An 8,644-nucleotide genomic window follows, 5' to 3' on the forward strand; every position below is an offset into this window, starting at 1 on the left:
CGTTCACGAACTGCTAATTCCAGAGGTACTCCTGATCTCTCGCCTTCTCCCTCCCTAGATTCTTCGTCGCCCTAGAAGAGATCTGCCTTCTCCTTCTTCTACCCCTGCTTCTCTCTGTCTTCACAGTTTCTTCGTCTTCCTTTCTCCGAGAACAAGAAGAGAAGAGAAGAGAAGACCGAGGACTTGGCTTCGTCTCTCCCTACTTGTGTCTGCGTATAGGGATGGATCCTCCGACTCCTCAAAGGATGTCAACGACAGACAATCCTTAAGATGACGCCATTAATGAATGATGCTCTTGTTGCTACGATCGCAGATTTCTTGTGTTGCTTATTCCTCTGCGAAAATTAGAAGATGATTTTGATTTCTGTTGGAGGAGCGAGGGCGATTTGTTTTCTTTCACGGATTTGATTTTTTATTTCACTTTTTTTTTTTTTTTTTTTTTTGATATTTGGAAACCCTGATTTGTTACGATTTTTTTTGCTGATTGGGTATCAGCAGTGTATCTGTGCAGCAATAATTGATAGAAGAAATTTCTGACTAAAATTTGAGTGTTTAATACATGATTGAAGTTTTCTCTTGTTGTTCTAATATATATATATATATATAAATGAATAATTTCTGTTTGAGTGTAAGGGGGTTATTTTCCCTAATATTAGTTATTCATAGTTTTTTTTATGTGTTTACATAAGTTTTGTACATAATTTTATTTTGTTTGATGCTTCTTTAATCGAGTAAGTAGAAAGTGAGCCAAACAATCAGTGTGGCAGATTATCAGTTGTCAATAAGTTGTTCTGAAAATAGGTTAACTAAATAGGGGCAGAATGATCATTTGTTCGACAACAGTTGTCAATAAGTTGTTCTGAATAAACTGCCCCAAACAGCAAACCAGTTTATTCTTGCAGATTATCAAAATAATCTGCTTATCAGCAGATTATAAATAATCAACAATTGCCCCAAACAAATCCTAAGTTAACCAATGAATGAGTTCAATTTTTTTCAGGACTACTTTATTCTGTAACAAATGTCTATAATTGAGGATTAATCCAGTGATATTTTATGTAGGAGGACTTTGATATCTTCTCCTTAGGCTTCAAATTTTTTTAAGTTTGATAGAATAAAAAATTACTATTCCCTACGACTTTCACTTGATTTTTCTCAATCAATTAGATAAGCCATTGATATTACAAATAATATTCTTACTTATAACAAATAATTGTATTAAAAAGCAACATTGCAATGCATTCCTAAGCCTTATTTAAGGAATTAGTTATCCATGAATTATATCATGAAAAAATTACTAGTTATTTTAGCAAAAATTAGACAATAAACTTGAGGATAAATTTGCAACATTTCATTTAAACTTGATGTTCAAGGGCTCAATATTTAATTTATTAAGAAACAAAACTTGCTAAGTAGACGTCTAGAAAATATATTTCCTCGTATTATATAGACCTTGGAAAGATTTATAAATAAATTTTTTTTATCTTAGGATTACCTAGAATGACTTGAGGGCATAATGGGGTTTTTTTTTTTTTTTTTTTGGTAGTTTGAGGTTCTAAAATATCCTATTTTTGCTTGCTTTGAAACCTCAGATGCATCTCACATGGCTGGATTATTTTTTATAAAGAAATTGAATGCATATACAAAACCTCTTTAATCATTATTTTTTATAAAACTTTTATACTTATTTCATATTTTTTAAAGCTATAATTAATGCATTTCCAACAAATCTTCATCATCTGATATGAATCTCGAGGCATGACATAGATTTCGAGACGATTTTTTGAGCAAAAAAATATTCAAACCTCTATAAAAACTCATCTAGAACTCTGAATTCAGTAAACTTACAATCAAATTGACATGCTAAAAAAAAAAAGAATCCAATGTTACCAAAATTAGTCCAATTCGAGTCAAATCAAACTCAGATCAAGTCATTAAACCAGTCATATAAGCTTTTCAGATATATTTAAAAGGTTAAACGAATATCAAATCAAGCAAGCCTATCGAACCAAGCGTCTCAACAAGACGAATCCAAGTGCCCAAGATTGCTCAATTCCGACATCATTAAGACACTCAAATGTTCATAAAACGTCATCTGATTGAAGGAAGCTCTCCAGACCATCCTAATGAAGTGGTTCATATTCCTACATTAATTTCACCCAAAATACTATAAATAGAACTCCACCCCTCTCATGAGATATGTGATTTGTTTGCTATCTATCTTAATAAGAAGCAAATTCAAGGAAGAGTTTCTTTAGAATATATATATATAAAATAAATAATTATTCAAGCTTTTGGTGAGCCCCTTTTCTTCTATCATAAGCTATTTTATGTTATCAACTTGCAATTTGGCTTTGCATAATTATTATTTTTTTATTAATTTTTGTTGGACTTGCTTATCAATTTTCTAAAAAAATATATTGTGTGCAAGAAAGTATGACCTCATAACCTTAAAGAGTCAGGCTACCCCTTAAAAAGGACAAACAGATGCAATTGATGTGTAACTGCAGCACAGCTCCACTCATGGAAATAATGGAAACTTTTAAATAATAAAACTGGTGATGACATCAGTCATTCCAAGAACATAATAAGTTGGATAAAGACCCATCAATCTCACCTATGCTAGAAAAATAGTTTTAACCTTATTGCTTTGGAAAATGAATCATAATCTTCATCATAATCATTGACATGATCAATCCAATAATTCATTTAATATGGTGGGACCTTCATTGATTTATCATATCATGATGTCCGAATTAATATGGTGGAAGGGATCTATCTTGCTTGGGGATCATTTTTTATTTAGAATAAGATAATGGTGTCAGGCCAACCTTGTCCATTTGTGCTGACCAATGTGTTGCAACTATGTATTTTAAGAAATTTGTATTTGCAATTAGATAATCTTACAAGAAAATAATAGCTTTAAGTACTTCAATTTTTTTATACATCTTATGCAAGAAAAGGTGTATTTCACTTTTGAAAATTTAAATTGGTTTTATTTTGATGTGATATAAAATGTTTGGTTAGTATAAATGCAAAATCAAAGTTACGGTGATAGATATGTAAATACAAAAAGAATTAGGTGGCAGGTATATAAATGCCCCTAAACATAATTGAGGTTTATATGTAGCATTTTGAAATCCGAGCATAGTTTTACTTAGGGCTCGTGAACAAAAGTCTATTTGGGGCAGCTGCAGCTTATTGAATAATTTGCTGATAAGCTGATTAAAAATAATCTGCTAATAAGCTTGATGCGGTGGCTATTAGAATTTTATATTTTTTTTGGAAACGTCAGACCGCTGCCAAAAAGCTGTCATAACACCTAGATAGGTGCGGTGTGAAAACACTGCTTTCAGCGTTTTCAAAACGCATAAGCTGTCAAAACACAGTTTGCCCAAACAGTCCATGTGCGTTTTCAAAATGCCAACGCATCAAATAAACTGCCCCAAACGGACCCTAATTTTCATTGTTTAAAAATTAGAATAAATATTTATCCTAGTTTTAAAACTTGCTTATCTTTTTCATTAATGATCATATAAAGAGAATTTTATATAAGCTTCTTAGTAATTTTAGTCTGTCAATGAAGAGGAAAACATTTTAAAAATTTTAATATTTCATCAATGGGTGAGATCTAGTCTTAATCTTATAAGAAAAACAAACATATAAATTTGCCTTTGAAATGATCATCAACATACTATCCATTTGGGAGTGTTACTATAATTAAATTCAATTATCTTTTATTTATAATTCAATATTTTAAGTTTGATTTTAAATTCCTTGGGATAATAACACATAAATACTTGGCACTTTAGATTTATGGTTTTAAATAAAAGCATGATTGCATGTGGTCAATCATGATTTTTACTATATATTGACCACATGAATGTTAGTGTTAATTATGAGCTATCTCTTTGGATAGAAAGCAAGTGAAAAAGTAGGCTTAACATTCAATTTTCTGATAACATAAGCATATAGTTGTGGGAAAACTAAAATCATTTTAGGGAATAGGAAATACTGTAGGTTTTTGCATGATTTAGCCATCTAAATTATTTTATGATACCTTAATGCTCTTTAATGGCTCGACAAAGTGTAAGGAATAGAGATTTTTAATGATTCACAACACATGTAAGAAAATCTATTATTAGGTATGATCATTAGGTTGTTTGTAAGTCAAAGAAATTTTGTTTAATTTAGAAACCATAAAAATTATTATCTTCTTATTTCTTAACTAAAACCCCATAAAGATCTCTTGTTAATTAGATAAAACTTGATTTGACGTAAAACTAGTACTCAGCTTAACCTAAGGATTTGATCTCGTATCCTTTTAGGAAAGAATTAGTACTTGGTCATTATATTAATTGATGATACGTGCTCTTACGTGAATCATGCATAGATAGTCAAATTTTATTTTAGTTGATATTAGATTTTTAATAAAATTAAGTTTTAATTCAATTTACTATTATTTTATTTTGCATTATGCTGGTTGTATCAATTCTATGTATTTTTAGTGGTCAGTGTGCTGCAGTAATTTCTATAATTTTTCTTCTTGCATTGTGTAATTTGTGTTATAGCATCACAAAACTATTCAACTAGGATTGCATGATGTGTTGAAAATATGTTGTATTTTATCCAATATTTTTTAGGTTATTTATAGATTTTTTATAATTTTTTGGGATATATTTGCATGTATTTACAGTTTACAAGTTGTAAGTTAGCAAGGGGGAGCATATGGAGCAAACTAATGCTAAGTCTCTGACAAGCACCTCAATGTGGAGTCTGAGCACCTAGGTTCTTAGCGCTTGAATAAGCTACCACACAATCAAAAAAATCGAGTTGTTGGAAAGTTAGTGTTCAAACCCCTTTGTTTGACTAGAAGAACAGAGAAGTTGGAAACTCGGCGCTTGCCCCTGGTGCCTAGGCACTCAAACCACTCAAATTAGCTTATGCATGAAAAATAGAGGAGTCAAAAGTCGTTGAAGCTCCAACATGATGTCTAGACTCATGAAGAGAAATACCCTATGCTCTCTTAAATGGAGACAGTGAAAACTCAGTACTCCAAAATGACACCTAGGATCCTACAACAAACTTTAGATATTTTTGATGGTTTAAAGGCCTTTATGGTTGCATGAAGGCTATAATATGATAAAATATATGTGAATAAGTGCTCCCATGCTTATTTGCAAAACTTAGTCGCTGGGAAGCAGTAAGTAAGGCAATTGAGGGCGAGTGTGTTAAAGTGATTATTATTTATTGTAAGTGTGTGAGAGTGCATGCAAATGGAGTTACATTGTAAATAGAAAGATACTTATGGTGCAAAGCAAGATTCAATTGGGTTTGATAATTCTTATACTTTTGTATAAACTTGATTATATATTATTCAATCAAATTTCCTTTATGATCTTGTCTTATGTTTAGGAACTAGAACTTTAACTTCCTTGGATTTGAAATCTAGGCAACTTAGATATATTCATGTTGTGTGATTTCTAGAATCCTATTGAAAATATTGATCTGTTAACTTTGCATGCTTAACTTACTTACAAATTGGCTAGTTTGAAAATTAAAACTTGTTGTGATCTAGGATGATGAAAGAAGGCCCGTGCAATGAAAAAGATTAGGAATAGTACTTCTAAGATAGTGTAATCAATAAAAAAATATAGAATCCTCAGAGTTATTGCATGGTTTAGGAAAATTCATTGTGATATTAAAATTCAAGACTTCTATGACCTTGAAAGAGGCCAAGGACTTCTGGTTGTCAACTACATTTAATTCTATGAGATAAATCATGGTTTCTTAGGTCCAATTCAAGTGGCACACTCTAATTTGTAAGAAACTACTTTCAACTTTGGGTTTTAGTTTTGTTAAATTAGGATTTAGAACAAAATTTCAACCCTTCAAACTAAAAGTAGGATTAGTAAAATAGAAATTTCACTTTTTTTAAAAAAAAATTAATTATTTCTCTTTGGGATCAATACAAGAAATCTTAAATTTGAATAATATTTTATCGATACATACACTTGCTTGATTTACATATGCTTCACCACATTTTTTGGATCAATTTTTTTACACTATTGTTAAGGAAAGTCGTTAAATTTTCAAAAATTTAAAACTTCAAACTTCAAACATTTTCAAAACCTTAAACTTTTCAAACTTCAAACTTCTTTTTAAGCATCAATGCTCACACATTACGTAGTCACTATCACTACAATGAACTCCATTATGAAACTAAGACTTAAGGTGCCATGTTTTGCTAAAAAAGCTCCAAAATTTTAGCTTTAATAGAAACATTAAAAACATTGCTAAGTTTATGGGTTACTTTTAACTCTATACTCCTCAGAAGCTCTCAAATATCCTTTTAATAATCAATGCTTGTATGGGCCCTATAGGTATTATCTTTAGTTTTTTGTGCTAATTTTTTCTTTCATGAAAAGTACATAATTCCTATACTAATTCTTCAATGTTCCATCACAAATAAGAAAACCCAAGTTTCACATTTATTTTAATTTTTGTTTCCATCATATATAATAATATTAAAATAGCTTCTACTTTTTCACATTTAATATCTTTTTTTATTTATTATAACAGTCTTTTCTTTATTATTTTATTATTGGCTATCTTATAATAGATCTCTTGGTAGTATAAAATCTCTTAATTGTTATTTGTTTGATGATAAAATATACATTTTATTCTCACTCTTACTGACAGTCAGTGTAGATCTATGTACCAAACCACTATAAACTCTTTTCTCTTTTTTTGAATGAAGCTTTTTGCCTACTCATAATCAAAGGATGGTGTAATTATTTCTCTCTTATTATCTACCTTAAACCTTCAAAGATCTATTAATCCCTACAAATCTCTTCATAAAAAAAGTTATCATAATTCACATTTTTAACTTATTCATGAAAGATTATATTAATAATTAAAATGAAAAAGAGATGTAATAAGCATTTAGTGGAAATTAATGGAGTACAAAGACTATCATGTTTTTGTTGCTATGGTAAATTAACCAAGTTAAATTCATATAGAGGACCAATAAAGGATTCTTCTATTATAAGCATTTTGTGACTCCTTGAATTATCTTTATAAGATGAACTTCCATTTGATTCTATTCCAAAATGGAATAATATAATTTATTGACTTGCATAAATATTTTTTTTTCATTTGTTTAGATGTTACAGGGCTTAGAGTTTCTTATTCATGACACAATATATGATCAACAAGATACATAGCAAATGTAGTGAAGCACTAGCTACTCAAACAAATATACATGTTGTATCAGTAGTATTCATAATAGAGTTCTTGGTATCAATCTCTTAGGTAGGAATTGATTCCCAAAAGAAAAGAATTCTAGTTTACTATCATCGGTCATAGTTTTAAGTGTTTAAATTCTCAAAGTTCAATAAAGTTCCTTTCCTAAAACTTTTTAAAAGTCAGTCAACCCTAGTAAGCAAAAGCATTTTTTTAAAGAGATTCTCCCCCTTAAATAGGTCTAGTAATGAATATAATTAAGGAAATGATCAACATCCAACATCAATTAGGAGCGAATTCTTTCTTATCCCCTTTCAGAAGTCTAAGAAAGATTGATTGTCATGGGATTAGTTCCCTAAATTGCATGATCCTCCCAAGAAAATAACATATCCCTATTAATTGCATAAAGTCATAGGCAATATTCTCATTCCAGTTTATGTGGTTAAACCTTTTGTTCTACTAATTATCTTTCCAGGTCTTAGACCTTATGAATGATTTTAACTATTCCACTAGCCAACCAAAATGTAAACTAAGAGAAAGTTCAGGTGTAGATCATAAAGAAAACTTGAATTTTATCTTACCACATTTCCAATCCAAAAAAATGAAATAATTACTCAATGCCTATTAAAAAACTCAACAAAAATAAAATTTGAATTAAATAAAGAAATCATACAAACAACACTCCACATCAATCTAAGTAAAAACAAAAACTAAAGTGTACTTATCTACTTCCTTATCAAAGTAGGAATGTTGAAATAAAACAAGCAATGTTTATACCTTTGATCCTCTCAACACTCTCTTTTCTCTTCTAAAAACCACTTTACAAATCTTTCTTGGTTGTCTCCTTCTGTGTTCCATGCTAAAAAATGACATAAAAGACCTCTCTTCATTCGTTTATAGTATTTTCATACTCCTTCTGATGAAGAGATGCATCCTAACTACATAAACCATCATTTTGTGCAAACTGGTTCCTAGGCGCCATTGACTTGTAGCTAGGCCTTAGAAACTCCATCATGATTTAGGGCATCAATCACTTAAGTGTATGGGTCGTGATGCCTAGGTGTAACGCCTATTGACTGCAGCTGCAACACCTACTTTCTGGATGCTTTATTTTCTAGACAAAATCTAGGGATGGCACGACCTCTCAATTTTCTTGGTCCTGTTTTGGGCGCTTAGGCGCCCAGGACATGCACCTAGTCATTGGTAGTCTAATGCCTACTTTCTAGACCCCTGGAACCTACTTTCCAACTGCACAATTTATGGTTCAAATTTGACCTGTAAAGGGCGCCTACCTAGGCGCACAGACCTAACACCTCAGCGCCAATCTACAACTTATGCTCCAATTGATGATGTGTCAACTTTTATCTTCCTCTTTCCCCCAAACAGTCCATGTGCGTTT

The sequence above is a fragment of the Phalaenopsis equestris genome, unplaced genomic scaffold (genome assembly GCF_001263595.1).
Source record: "Phalaenopsis equestris unplaced genomic scaffold, ASM126359v1 Scaffold000507, whole genome shotgun sequence".
Classification (NCBI taxonomy): domain Eukaryota; kingdom Viridiplantae; phylum Streptophyta; class Magnoliopsida; order Asparagales; family Orchidaceae; genus Phalaenopsis; species Phalaenopsis equestris.